The 11,931-nt window shown below is 37.3% G+C and overlaps 1 non-coding gene across 1 annotated transcript; it reads right to left on the bottom strand.

Moving 5' to 3' along the window:
- Positions 1-11,595: 11,595 nt before the first annotated feature.
- Positions 11,596-11,725, bottom strand: LOC117695639 (small nucleolar RNA SNORA17). Its single transcript, XR_004604684.1, has one exon. It is a non-coding gene; the product is annotated as a small nucleolar RNA SNORA17 (small nucleolar RNA).
- Between the last annotated feature and the right edge of the window lie 206 nt (positions 11,726-11,931).

Consider the following 11,931-nt stretch of genomic DNA (forward strand, 5'->3'; position numbering starts at 1 on the left):
TGAGCCATTGGTGTTCTGTCTGTTCAGGACGTTGTCTCATGCACCAATGAGTTCAAGGCTGTTCCCCACTTTTGATTCAATTAGATTTAGTATGTTGGGTTTTATTTTGTCGACTTTGATCCACTTGAAATTGAGTTTTGTTCATGGTGATAGATATGACTTCATTTGCATTCTTCAACATGCGGGCATCCAGTTAGACCAGCGCCATTTGTTGAAGATGCTTTCTTTTTTCCATTGTTTGTTTTGCTTTCTTTGTCAAAAATCAAGTGTCCATGTGTATGGGTTTATTTCTAGATCTTCAATTTAATTCCTTTGATCAACCTGTCTGTTCATATACCAATACCATGTGGATTTTATTACAATTGCTCTGTAGTACAGCTTGAAGTAAGGGATGATGATTTCTCCAAACCTTTTTTATTGTACAGGATTATTTTATCTATCCTGGGTTGCTTTCTTTTTCCATATAAAATGGAGTATTGCTCTGTCAAGGTCTTTACAATATTGAGTTGGAATTTTGATGGGAATAGCATTGAATCTATAAATTGTTTTTAATACGATGGTCATTTTCACTGTGGGACTCATACTGATCCATGAGCATAGGAGATCTTTCTATCTTCTGCCATCTTCCTCAATTTTTTTTTTAGCAATTTAAAGGTTTTTTTTCTGTATGGTATGAGTCCTTGACCTCCCTACAGTAGCTGGGCATGGCCTCTTGGGGAGGCAGAATGCAGGGAATTTGACTGTACTTTTAACCCTTGCTGCTGCTGCTGCTGCTGCTGCCTGGGTAGGTGCTAAGCTTTAGGGAAGTGCCTCAGAAACACTTCTCCAGGGAGTGGGAAAGAACAATATGAGATATAGGAAAGTCAGACCTGGTTAGTGGGTTCCAGGGCCTGCAAAGAAGGCCAGAGCTGTGTGGTTCTCTGACTCTTAGACATTCAAGACCCACTGGGAGTTTCAGGAGAGCAGAAAACTGAGTTTGGGGCCCGAGGGTGGGTGTGGGTGGGGGAGAAGGGAGTTCTGGCTTTTCCCAGTGGAGTGATTGGTATCAGTTGTGTCTGTGAGCTCAGAGAAGAGTTAGTGTATGTATTGGGGGAGGGGGAATGTGCACACACACATAAACACCCTCCCCAAAAAACACACTACTATTGTTTTTGCAAGTATGGAATTAATTATTTATTAATTTATTATTTCCTGTGTTTTCTTGGATGTACTTTTGGAGTTTTCTTTGGAGTTTTTCTTCTAGTATTTTCTGTAAGGCTGGGTTTGTGGATACATATTGTTTATATTTGAATTTGTCTTGAAATATCTTGTTTTCTCCCTCTATGGTGATTGAGATTTTTGCTGGATATAATATTCTAGGTTGGCACCTGTAGTTTTTAAGAGGTTGTAGGATATCTCCCCAGGCCCTTCTAGCTCTTTTGAGTCTCTGTTGAGAAGTTTAGTGTAATTCTGATAGGTCTGCCTTTGTATGTTACCTGGCCTTTTCCCGTTGCTGCTTTTAGTATTTTTTCTTTGTTCAGTAGATTTTGAGTTTTGATTATTATATGCTGGGAGGATTTTCTTTTCTGGTCCAATCCAATTTGTGTTCTGTAAGTATCTTGCATGTTTATAGGCATCTCTTTCTTTAGGTTGGGAAAGTTTTCCCTGGTTTTATTGAAAATATTTTCTGGACTTGGCAGTGAGACTCTTCATCTTTTTCTATTCTTATTATTTTCATGGTATCCCAGATTTCCTGGATGTTTTGTGTCAGGAACTTTTTAAATTTAACATTTTCTTTGAATGATATATCAGTTTCTTCTACTGTAACTCCTAGGCTGAGATTTTCTCTTCCATCTCTTTTCAGTTGGTAATGCTTGTGTCTGTTGTGTTCTCTTCCCTAGATTATCTGTCTCTAAGTCTCCCAAATACCCTAGGATTGTGGGGTTTTTATTTCTTCTATTTTCACTTTTAAGTCTTGAATTGTTTTATATATTTCCTTCACTTGTTTAATTAGATTTTCCTGCATTTTTAAAAGAGATTCAGTCATTTCCTCTTTAAAAGCTTCTACCTGTTTGATTGTATTTTCTTGTATTTCTTTAAGGGATTTATTCATTTCCTCTTTAAAGGCTTCTATCATCTTTATGGGATTGGATTTAAGATCATTTTCTTGTGCTTTGGTTGTGTTAGGATATCCAGGGCTTGCTCTAGTATGTTAGCTGTGTTCTGAAGGTTTCATATAGCATTGGCTTTTGTTGATCCTGTTCCTTTGAGTTCTTTTAGCCACCCAATGTCTTAAGTCTCTGGATGTTCCTGTCATAGAAGGTATTGAGAGAGGGCCTAAATTTGATGTTTCTGGTATGGCAGGCCTCTGATAGGCATCCTTGGGCTGTATAGTACTGGATCAGAAGTTCTGATGAAGGTATGCTGATGAAGATATGAAGGTGTTGGGAGAATAGTGGTCCAGCAAGGATAACAGCCTGCTCAAGCCAGCTGGGGTGCCCAGAAGACTCAGAGGGCAGGAAAGATGGGTGTAAGAAGGGAATCTAACTTGTATGTTTCTGTATGGGCAGGTCCAATAAAAGTGGGTGGAGATGTGGTGGGACAAAGGATGTCTGCAGGGGATGACAAGGCTGCTGGAAGTACCCTATAGGTCTTTGCAATCAGGGAAGACAGGTATGGAAAGGGAGTCTTACCTATATGCTTATGGATAAGCAGGTTTGATGAAGGTGGGCAAAGAGATAGCCAAGCAGAATAATACCCTTTACCTTCCATGTATAATTAAAAATATAATCATTTTCTAACCTAGAAAATCTAAGCATATACAAATTTATAATATGTTTATTATAATAATTATAATATATATTTTATATAACATTAAATGAAAGGTCTATCTTAATTAATTTCATGTGGCATTTTTTAATATTTGAAATTTAAGCATTATATCATGTTTTAATTTAATTATTCCATCACTATTAAAATTATTATGTTCACAAGAAAGACAAAAGTAAATTTCAAATACTGCAAAATGTTGCCTTAGATTGAATACAATACAAGTAAATCAATTATGTAATATTTAAATAATTCTGATTACTTTTAGAAGAAATATATTTGTTTGAAAATATATGATGAGTAGCTAGGGTCTAAACAGCTAACTGTTTTATTGTTCCCAGCTGTATGTTGAGTACTGCATCTATTCTATTTATATGTACCTTCCTTATATCACCATCTGAAAGTTTCATAGTTATCACATTAAAATATATAAAATTTGTCAGTCCAAATATCCAGTGGTAGATAAAAAGTAAAACAAAGTGTAGTATGTACATACAAGGAAAATTAATTTCTAATATCAAGTAACACCTATCACATAATAGAACCTTGGTTCCTGAACATTGAGAATGTTATATTCAATGAATGAACTCTGATACAAAAAATGTTGTCCAATTACACATTGATATTTGCTTTTTGATTATTAACATACATCTTTGAAGAGGCTATTGGAGTCATTTACTCACATTTTTATTAGGTTTTGTGTTTGTTTATTTTTAAAATGTTTTGGTCTTTCCTTTGTTGATATACAGAAATAATTTATATATTCCAAATATAAACCTTCATTGGATATAATAAAATTATCTTTTCACATCCAACAACATGGGTGGGAGAAATGTTTAACCACTATCATCCTACTCAACAGTAGTTCATGAAAGTATTTGCAGATGTTTCAAAGTTTCAACAAATATACAGAAATTTTGAGGGAGACTACAAAAGCTTAGTCAACCAAAGGGGGCATCAAAGAATTACAAATGGGATTTGATCAAATTAAAAGCTATTTACTTAACAAAGGAACAAAATAACAGATTTAAGAGATATATAAACTATGAGAAATTATCTATGTCATTGTTAAAGAATTGCCATAATTTTGTTTCTGTTGTGATACACAACATTACCAAAGGCAATTTGGGGTTGAAATGGTTTTATTTCACCTTCAGCTCTCAAGTCACATTTCATCATGAAGGGAAGTCAGGGTGGGAACACAAGGTAAGAACCTGGAGCCAGAAACTAAAGCAGAGACCAAAGATTAGTGGTTCTAAACCTTCCTAATGCTGTGACCCTTCAATACAGTTCCTCATGTTGTGGTAATCCCCAACCATAAAATTATTTCATTGCTATCTTATAACAAAAATTTTGCTACTATTATGACTGGTAATAAAAGTATCTGATATGCAGGATATCTGATATTAAATCCCCATGAAAGGGTGATTCAACAGCAAAGGGGCTGTGGTCCATTTTGTTGTTGAAAACCACTTCCATAGAGAAGCACTGCTTAATGGATTGCTACACATGGTTTGCTAACCCTAATTTTTACACAATGCAAGACCATCTGCCCAGGAGTGACACTGTCCACAATGAGCTGGACCCTGCCACAACAATCAATGGTTAAAAAATTTACCACAGGCTTACCTAGAGTACACTTTGATGGAAGTATTTTCTCAACTGAGGTTTCATCTTCTCAGATGGCTTTATTTTGTGTCAAATAGACAAAAATAACAATACAGAAGTTAATGTCCAACGTATATAACTAATTAAGCAACTAGGTAATAAGAGAAAAATTGTAGCTATTAAAATGGCAAGGGATCAGAAAAGACATTTTCTTAAAAAGACAAGCAAAACAATAAAACATACATTCACCACTGTTGACAAAGAGATACCAACTGAAACCCTGATGAAGCCTAAAATTATGCTATGACAATGGTTACTATAGCAAATGTTACTGATGGTAAAGATAAAATGAACACTTATTTGCTGTTGGTGAAAATAAATTAATACAATCATGGAAAAAATAGTGCCATATGATCTAGAAATTCCACATTTATAGGGTATTTATAAATAAAAGAAAAGAATTTAATTTGTAAATTCAGTCATTTTCTATAACTTTGATGGCATTATATTAAGTGAAATAAGGGATGAATATATTCTTTATGTGAAAATATTTGAGTGCATAGGAGCAGAGAGTAGAATTTTGGTTAGTAGGGGCTGAAGTGATGAGCTCTGTTGGAGAAGTGTTAATCAAAGGACATAAAATTAATTATGCAGGAGGAACTAACAAGATCTATACTACAACATGGTGACTATAGCAACAATGTATTCTACTCTGGAGAACTGCTGAGATTAGATTTTAAGTGTTCTCACTACTAGAAATGACAAGTGTGAAAGATAATGTGTTAACATATTAATTAACTCAATTTAGTCATCCCACAATGTGTATGTTTTGAAAAAGCATGTTGTACATGATAAATACATAGAATATTTATCTGATAATTCAAATAATTAATAAAAATAGTTACTAAATATATCACATAAGCATCTAGACTATTAAAATCTATAGTATACCAGTTGTGGAAATGCAAGTTTCATAGCATAAGCTAAATGAATATGTCTTCTATAGAAAGCACCCGATCTTATACTTTTCTTTATTACTTCAACCTGAATCCACACAGTGGAAAACAACAAAATAGACAGAAATGTGCTACTGTTTAATCATGGGAAATATTAAGACATTAAAGATTATTCAGTAAGAAGACACTATTTGCACCTTTAAGAGAGGAGGTTTTAGGCTATTTAAGAGTTTGCCCTTGAAGGTGATTAAGGATCCCCAGTAGTTCTCTTAGTTTTCTAGGTTAAAACTGACCACTTGCTCTCATACATTGTCACACTAAAGCCCAAACAAATATGAACAACTGATTTAAAACTTGATTCGTTATATTTATGTGTTGAAATACAGCTTTTTAGAATTTATCCAAATCAGCTGGTTTATATTAGAAATATGCTCTATATTCTCTGCTATTTGAAGACTTAATTCCAAGTTTTCACTTCTTTTGGGCAGGTTATGGTATCAGCTTTACTGGAAGACATGAGTCACTCATGTGGGACAGGGGAGATGAGAGTTTATATTCCCGATTCACTTCCAGTTTATCTCTGCTTCCTTCCTGATTATGATTGATGATGTTATCTCTAAGCTTCCTACTATTGCTACCATGCTCTCCAGTCAGTAGCAGTCTTTTCTCCCAAGCTAATATAGATTCTGCTTCTGGGACAGAAAATAAAACATAAATTTATTCAATAAGCTGCTCTTGGTCATCACATTTTGATACACCATCAAATAGTAAATAACATACATAATAAAGTATGGATGATGAGTTACAATTATCACTATAGATTTAGTGATCTCTTTAGAAGAAAGCTGCTTATACTACCAGTCATGAAATCTCCTCTGCTCACACATATCTTAAAATGTACTTTCTGAGTAGTCCTTTTTCTATACATATTTTTGAGGGCTAATATTAGTTGTCAACTCAAGTAGGAATTAGAATCATCTATGAAAAATATCCATGAGGACATCTGTGAATGATTTCTTTAATTATATCAATTGAAATGGAAACCTTCAGCTTAAACATGAGCATTAACATTTATACTTTTATATGAAGAGGACCCAATGGAATTTTCTTGTCTGCTTACCGTTCACCTCTGACTGACCTTTGCCTCTACTCTGTTGTTCCTGACTACTGCTGCTGCAGCATTTTTTGACTTGTTTCCTAGTCTCAATTCTTCTCATAAAATTGGCAAAAAAATTATTTTTTATATTTGTGTTTAACTTTGAGAGCACTTATAGAAGTCAGGGCAGTAGAAACGGACCATTAACCTATGGATGGAAATGTCTTCGTGAAGAAAATAGTAGACACAGGGGAAAGGAAAGGGGAATTTGATAATTACGAGGACATTAAAAGTAGGAAGTTGAATAAGAGGGTAAAGCAGAAAAAGGGATCTAAGTAGAAGGATAACTAACAATAAAGATTTCTGAAAATGCCATGTGAGATCTCATTGGTTTATAAAGTTCCAGAGAACATTTTAAATAAAAAGTCTAATTGTAGGGAACTTATACCGAGTGAAGGGAGAATGTATTCCTACAAGAAGTCATAAGTTACCAAAGGGAAACAAAATCTGGTGCAAGACATAGAATGCATCTCTTAGCACTGTTCTCCAAGAAAATTCCTTGACCTCTGCATTCCCTATTCCTCAAGAAATACAAGCTATTTCTATTATTCTTGATTTTCTATATTTATGTTGAGACCCAACTTTTGAATACAGCACTAGACCATAGAATACAGAGAAATTCAACTGCTACTGAACTGTAATCTTCTTCCCTACTTACTAATATTCCAGATATTCCAGGTCATTATGCATACTTTTAAGAGATAAAAGTTATCGATAATATTATTCAGTTGTGTACCTTTGAATTACAGTGATGACCTGTATGGCAGGATATGCCCATTCATACATGAAGTTCATAGGGATCATTAACAGCATTCTAGTTGGATTTATGGAGTATTTCTCAAGGAAGAAACACATACCTTGTACTGAAAACCTGGACAAGAACCCCTGACTGGCAATACAGAAGTCCTAGGGAAGAATCTATACTATTATTTTGCTAAATAAATATGCATTTAAATTATCTTCTAAATACTTATTTCTAAATCTGTAGATTAGAGCAGCTTTCATCTCTTTTTAGAGAAAAGCTTTTGTTTGCAGAGAACAGAGTTTAAGACAGAGACCCACAAGAGGGAGAAGTGCAGAGAAAAAGTGGCTGAATTGTATGACCCTGAAATAGGTCATTAATTGCATAGTTCTCCCAAGGCCAGGGATCAAGATTACAGGGACTGGGAAGATTGTAGTAACCAAAGAATAGGAAATATTTGTGTACATGGCAGGGATGTTGCTGTGTATGTACCTTCACAAAAATAAATTCATTTAACATTTCAGCATGAATGGGGACAGGACTCAAGACAACTCAACATTAATTTGGGAGGTATTAGAAGTTGAGACTGCTGGAAGTAAAGAGTCAGTGTTCTATAGAAAGATCACTCTTGTTAGGCTGCCCATGGTCCATTGGATAAGATTACATCCATGTTCATGCAGACAGCAATACTTGGATTCTGAAAATAATTTTTAGAATACAAGAACATGAAGTTTCCAGAAGACTGTTGATGAGATGTGCATAGGAAATCATGAGAATGAGGAAATATATGACCAGATTAAATTGATACATGTGTAAAAGTATCAAACAAAAAATATTTTTGGAAACAACACTTTTATGTATGAAGATTTATCCTGAAAGTTTTAGATTCTAGGGTCATGTAAGCCCTTTATTGAGCAAGTGTTTTGTGAATAAGTTAGTTTTTAACTTGAAATCATGAAATTCTGACATTTTTCCATTTTCTTAAACCTTATAGTAACATACTATAAAACTTTTTTTCTTAAAATATTTACTTAATTTATGTGTATGCATGTATGCCTGAGTGTGTGTGTGTGTGTGTATATATATGCATATATATATTTATAAATATATATTTATATGTATCTATGTGTATCTATATGTATATGTATATATAAAACATATTCATGGATGAGCAAATGGAAATCAGAAAAGGCTTAGATGACCTGGAACTGTAGTATGGGTCATGAGTATAGAATCTATGTTTCCTGCAATAGCAGCAAATGCTCTTAACTATTGACCCATCTCTCCAGGTCTTCATCAAATTTCTTACTGGATTCAATGTAGGATTTATTGCAAGATACTCTAAGTAACTTGGATGTATAACTTTTGCATGTCTGCTTTGTTATTTGTCTTATATTTTTAACATTTACAGCATAAAGTACAACATAATTTTTTCTAAGGCCCCCAATTTTGTCCTTCTATTTCTTGTTCATTGTAAGATATCTCCCTCCATATTTTTATTAATTATTATAGTACCTGAAGTATAAAAATTGTGAAGAGTAATTATTAATCAGAATTATTAAAGGTTTCTTTGATTACTAGAAACTTTTAATTTAACATATTTAAAATCACGGCAATATAACGAGTTTGATTATTTATATATAAGATGCTTCTAGTATCATTAATATGTCTCACGATGGTGCAAGAGCAATATTAAAAGTGTCTTCTGACCAAAGTGTGGGTGCTTTGTTTTTTTTTTTTTTTTTAAGAAAGAGTAGCAAAATACTCAACCAGAGCTCTCAGGGTCTAAACCTCCAGCCTGAGGACAGAAAGGGAAGGACTCATGGCTCCACTTGTATAGGTAACTGAGGGTGGCCTCATTAGGCAACAGTGGAAGTGGAGGGCCATGGTCCCCAAAAGATTGGTTCCATAGTGCTGAGGAATTCGAGAGCAGGGAGGTGGGATTGGGAGAATGGTGGGAGCCCACCCTCATAAAAATTGGAAGAAGGGGTATGGGATAAGAGGTTTGGGGGAATCAAAGGCAGAGTCATAGTGACCTGACCCCTGAACCTTCACCCAGGTGATACCCTGTTCTGAAATATATCTGTACTCCCCCTGAACACCTATGCTCCTGTGTCATCCCCTTCCCCACATCCTGCATTTTTGTGTTTATAAACCCTGTGTTAAAAAGTAAAAATTATGATTTGATAATAATTTAAAAAAGAGAAAAAGAAATTAATAAAAAGTGTCTTCTGTACTGCCATTACAAGACAAAACCTTACTATCAGAAATTTCACATCATGTATCCCAATTCCACTCACCTTCCCCTCCCCTCATACCCACCCCTCTCCCTTCCAATGTACCCAACAGAGAAAAATATACCTCACTGTGAAAGCTGTAGCGTGTCCTAGTGCATCCCATAGTATATACTTTTGTCCATACATTTGTTTGCAAATGTTTATTCCAACAGCTGGTTGGTCTCCTACAAGGCCTCTGGCTTCTGCTTCTCTATAAATAATGGAACCTCACTGGGACTCCTCTCAGATATCCTGTCGTTGTCTTATGACATGGAGATCTTGCAATTTGCATATTTAGGACTGAACCCCTTCATACATTCCAGCAGTTCATCAATAGTGTACATACTCAGGTAGACCAATTTGAAGCCTTGGATCTGGGCTAGAAAGGTATCTGAGCTGATCAGCCTTCTAGTTCTTCTGCTTTCACAACCTCTAGGACAATTCACCTGTGGAGAAAAAAACAGCTGGGAACCGCAGGGTTCCTCTGGCCACGCTGGCTGTGTGTAGTTGGCTGGGAACACTCTGGGTTCCTCCAGTTGGAAGTTAGGCCGGGTTGCTCACTGAAGGCCTCTCCATGGTTCCTCACTGTGCGGCCCCAACACAGGAGAAAGTCCTTGGGTTTCCACAACCGGTTTATTGGCATGGCAGATGGTGGATGGATCTGGATGCACATCCCATAAAACCCAGGGTGGATCTGAGTTAAATAGGGAGGAGAAGAGGAGGGAGTGGCAGGGGAGGAATACTTAATTGACTCTACCCTCTGGCCTTCAGGTATCTCATTAGTATGTAAATCTCTCTAGGGCCTGAAGCCTCTTCATCACTCCCTCCACCTGTGTAGTGACTGAAAGGAATAGAGATTAGACCTCATGACAGGACCCTGGGTTCTGGGGGCATGGCAGAACCCACAACCCAAGAACCAGGATACCCTTCCATGGCCCGACATTCACCTGCTACCCTAATATCCAGGGCTAGCTCTACTATGTTGCCTAGGCAATGTGTAGGGCCAGCTCTCCCAATTATTACAGCACAAGGGACAGGGGCAGCTTTCCTGCTTTCAAGACCCCAGGGCCATGTGCTTCCACCTGCCATAGGTGGTGAAGGGGGAGTGGAAGGAGATTATCTGTCTATCTTCTTTGCCACCATACGTGAGAGAAGTGGTAGGGCCAGCTCCAGCAGGCTCATATCCTAGGGGCCTACTCACCCTCAATTGCCACACTGTGCAGGGGCCTGTTCTCCATAGTACTGCAGCTAGGAGTGGGGTGAGCTTCCTGTTCTTATACTCCCTTGTCCAGGTCTCTGGTGATGTCCAGGTGAGGGGTAGCCTCAGTTCTGCACAGCTCTCAGACATCAACATGTCCCTAGGCAGCAGCCCAGACCAGGGACATCTGCCTGGCCTTTGGTGGTACCAGACCCCTGCTACTGCAGGGCCACAGACCCATACTTGGCCCCCCAGTGGCTGTGCAGTCCAGGACCTTGTTATTGTCTCAGGTGGCACCACTGGCTACTCATGTTAGGCTGTTTATCAGTACCATCCAGTCTCCAGTTTTGCCTTTCTTCATTGAACCCACATCCTTCTGTTTCTCTTTGTCTTTCATTTTGCTACCACTAACTTATCCTTCTTTGTGGTTCCCACAGTGTTCTCTGAGTGTTGGGGGGGTCTTCTTAGGATTGATATCAGGAGTGCTATGCCCCACATGTCTATTATAGCACCAGGAAGGGGTCCTCTTGACAAGTGTCTGCCCCTTCCCCTGGCCTGTGTGGTACTGGACTGATTATCATCTCAGGCTAGCTTCCTGTCCAGGCCTCGTGGCAACACCAGTCCTTTGATCCTCTAAGGCTTTTTCCTCTCTCAGGCCAAACTGAGTGACTCCAAATAAGGGTCGATCCTCTCAGGCTTACTCCTGCCCAGGGTCAGTAGTCCTAAGCAGAGTCCTTCCTGGGAGCACATCTGGGCTTGTGTAGCACTGGACTCATGGTTTTCTCAGGCTAGCTCCTGAACTCCCTGGTGCCAGACTGGTGGTTGTCTCAGGCTTGCTTTTTTTTTCAGAGAATGTTGGGCTACTAGTCATCCAGGAGCTTATAAGTCAGAACACAGCACAGACCATCACCTCTCTCCTCTTTACCACCCACTGTTGTACATGTGACACAGCAGCCACACTTGCAATGCTTCTAGGGTAGGACCTATAACTGTGTAATGGTGTCTAACCATTAAATATGTTTTTGTCCAACACACAGGCTTATTTTTCACCACCAGTGTTAGAGAAGTAAATGATAAGCCTTAAAGCAACTAAATCAATGGCAATGGTACATCCTTATGAATAAGCATGCCCCTCTGCTACAAGTTGAAACAGTGAGAAATTATTGGGAAAGTTTTGAAGAAATGTT

The sequence above is a fragment of the Arvicanthis niloticus genome, chromosome X, assembly GCF_011762505.2.
Source record: "Arvicanthis niloticus isolate mArvNil1 chromosome X, mArvNil1.pat.X, whole genome shotgun sequence".
In the NCBI taxonomy this organism is placed as follows: domain Eukaryota; kingdom Metazoa; phylum Chordata; class Mammalia; order Rodentia; family Muridae; genus Arvicanthis; species Arvicanthis niloticus.